We start from the raw sequence: 3,472 nt of genomic DNA on the forward strand, positions 1-3,472 counted from the left end.
CTACGGTATATAACACATGCTGCCTCCGTGAGTGGCACACCTACAGTGAGTGCAAGAGGGCACTGCACGACATGTATCGATCAATCGGGATTTTCGTCATTCGTAAACATCTTTGACCTTTGACCGCCGACTTGACCTTGAATTTGACCCATTTGTGAAAACTATGTGCAGAAATAGACTCCCTGTCATGGAAAATCTGTCAAAAATGGTGCAAAACGACCTTCTAATCCATCGATAGAAGGAAAAAAGTTGAATTTGGACAAAATTCAAGATGGCGGTGGCCACCGTCTTGAGTTTTGCGCTAAGCTCAGATACCCAAGGGGTTACTAAGCCAATTTGGATCTCCAAGCTACAGGGAACATATTTCCGTGAAAAAGTCCGCGGTAGTGCACATTGCAGGGTGTCATCAAGGAAGCATCAAAATGGCAACTCGACTATTAACACCATTCAACATCATAATTCAGCGAGGTGACTAACGCAACGCTTGATCACAATCGGTCGGTACGTCCCATGTACTTACATTCTGAATGTGTTGCGTGGGCTATGTCGGCATTGTCCTCTACGCCGTTCCCTGTGTGACTAAGCAGTAATGGCACGTTCGTAAACAAAGGTTATGGCTGATGATATCACCTTGTTCTTGGAAATGTCGCCGGACATGAAAGGCTCGTTTGTTGACCTTTGGAGGGGACGGGATGATTGACACTCTTTCCGCTTCATGGTCCGTTTTTGCCGGTATAAAAAGCGACCAAAGGAAACATGGGCATATCCTGTTGAGTCGTCTCTCACCAACAATGCGTCTGCTGCCATTGATTGCCGTGCTTTGTCTGGTGTTGGTGACCACTGAAGGTGAGTTTCTGGCGTTTCTCTCGGCAAAGTCCTGTTGTGTTGGTCGCGACTCTTTGGCAAGGGAGGTATTTGACAGACATGACGAAAAAAGATCCATGATGAGACCTTGAAAGTATTGTGTCAGCCGGGGCGTCATAGCACCACACGGAGAGCTCTCGGTCCACGTTCTGTAAGGAGATTTCAAAGTCACGCTGTGATGGACCCTTGGGATGGACTCTATGTAATGATTATATTTGTGCTTCGGGCAGCTAAGTACAAGTGTTGGTGTGTGGTACAACCATGAAAGTGCATAATTCATTGAAAGTTATTCCATCATAATGCACTGCCAATTTCCACCTTCATCACCGACTTTCCATGGTTGCCAACGCAGATACCACTGGTAGGTGGGAGCGGCAGGCACAGCATGTCCCCAAAAATAGCTGGTGGGCCTTCTGCCCCGCTTTCATATTTTCTGTGAGAGCTATGGTGTACGCGTCTGCACAAAAAAAACTGTCAGCTTTAGGTCTCACTGCCTCACTTTTCTAGGTCCACTTTTCGTTGTTTGCCATGTTATGTCAGGTAAGCTGGTATGCTAATGATAGGTCTATTTTGGAGCAAACTGTCTCGCAAACTGTAATCTGAATACGCATCTTGGCAAACTATCCACCTGCTAAAATGACCCGTCCGAAGCTGCTACTCATAGTAGTAGCTGCTATATTGAGCAGAGTCGTCCTGGTCGACTGAACCACTCCAAGATATTTTACCGGCACCCTGGCATTTGCACCAACCGGGTGGTGCGAAATCAACCGGATTTTTAATATTATTGTTCCTATTAAACCGGGCGTGTCTGATCTAAATGTCAGTAAAAGATGCAAAAAGGTAAGACGATCCATTGCAGATCCCCGAGGGATGTGTTCGTGAGGTATTAGGTGGGCAACCACACCTCAACCAACCCAAGAGAATCATGTATTCCCTGTGGGCAGTCACGATTGTATGGGACCAAAGCTTTGACCGTAAAAGAGCCTTCTGGTTCCCTTCAGCAACGCATTAGGCCGCCAGCCATATGTCAGATCTGTACCTCAACTGTCAGCACTCCAGACCGTCGTGCATACAAGCATTGTATCGTGCTAAATGACTCCTTGAGTTCTAGCACGTCAAAAGTGTGGCAGACTTCAACCGTAAACAGAGGTAACCAACCGGTGCATTGCAGGTGGAAGGTGTCGCAAATTCGGCAAGGCGTGTGGAATAGGGAACAGGGATGTGTGCCGCTGGTGTTGGAGGCCTCACAAGCGTCTCTGCTGTCTTCCGGGCGACACATACGGTACGTTCCATTCGTTGTCGCCTGGTGATGAGCAGACGTTGTCGCCATGGTGATGTGTGACGCTATGGATTACGAAACGTCAGCTCAAACTAGGGGTCGTTAGTAACATGTTCATAAACTGTTGTCATGCATCACATCGATAGCTTACAAGTAAGGTCTTCCCTTACGAGATGTGCTGTTTAGTTCTAACATAAGCTCGGGTGTGTGTGAAGTTGCCCCGGATGTTTTTTTTTCAAAATGGATTGCGAACGGCGCGGCGTGGTCACACAGAACTTTGCATAGCTGTAAACATTTAAAGGCTGGATCTTTTGCTATGCAAGAATTAGGCGTACTTTGCAAGGTCACTGACCTATTGCAGGCCAACATCAGGCCGTGACTCTCAGCGAAGACTATTTCTAATAGTGTTGCATTTCTGAACCACTGTGGATTTGTGCTACGCGAAACCCCAGCTAAAGCGGAGGTTGACTGTGAGATACTTATCAACTCATGTCATACATGGCGTCGATCGCTCGCCCATCAGGCTTTCTCTCATGAAGTGCGCTCTTCAGTTTTCTTAGAGATGCAATATGCATTTCGAGCATTGCATTTGCTCATGTTAGCAGCGATTTTTTAGTCATGGGATGGTTGTCATAAATTGCACGCTTCTACATTCCAATTGGCTGACGTTATGTTCGTCGAAGCTATATCAACGTGCTGCAGAGGATTCAACATCCACAAATCCCTGCAAGCGACCGTTCTCTAATTTCAGGTGACTGCGGGAGAAAATGCAGTTTCCCAAATACCTGCAGCACACTCAACGGCGATTGTCACAAAGGATGGTGCTGCGTATACTGCAAAGGAAAACATTGCAGGAAAGGCTAGCTGCACCACTTGCTGCCGGCTGCCGCTGTTGTCAAGGGATGGATAACGACTGCACTGACACCAGATGTGAAGTGACTGCATGCACAAGGAAGACCCATGCTATGCTGGTGGCATAACAGCAAGGTCGCACGTAATTCTCAACAGGCGTTTATGCGAGCCGGACATTTAGCTGTTTGTAGTTGGGCTACGTTGAATACAATTACGGAGCCATCTATTTGGTAGCATCTGTTTTGCCAACTCAGAAGGCATCGGCGCCGGTCCGTAAAGCATGGGTATTGTGGCGGGCAGTGCGAACGACACCTGGTCATCTGACAAACGTGTTCTCGACGCCCTCAGGTACAAAGCAGGTCATTTTCAGGTTGACAAAATGCCCATATCAGCGTCACATAGATCGACGGTCCAGACACAGACTCCTTTCCCGCTTAAGGTTTGGAATTCGATACATGTAATTCGTCGAAATGGAAA

At 47.3% G+C, this 3,472-nt stretch overlaps 1 long non-coding RNA gene across 1 annotated transcript; it reads left to right on the forward strand.

The window, feature by feature from the left end:
- The first annotated feature begins 359 nt into the window (after positions 1 to 359).
- Positions 360 to 3,188, forward strand: LOC119113707 (uncharacterized). The gene is made up of 3 exons (XR_005095930.1): positions 360 to 846; positions 2,036 to 2,146; positions 2,895 to 3,188. It is a non-coding gene; the product is annotated as an uncharacterized LOC119113707 (long non-coding RNA).
- Positions 3,189 to 3,472: the final 284 nt, after the last annotated feature.

Source organism: Pollicipes pollicipes, unplaced genomic scaffold (genome assembly GCF_011947565.3).
Source record: "Pollicipes pollicipes isolate AB1234 unplaced genomic scaffold, Ppol_2.1 Scaffold_7262;HRSCAF=8765_pilon_pilon_pilon, whole genome shotgun sequence".
In the NCBI taxonomy this organism is placed as follows: Eukaryota; Metazoa; Arthropoda; class Thecostraca; order Pollicipedomorpha; family Pollicipedidae; genus Pollicipes; species Pollicipes pollicipes.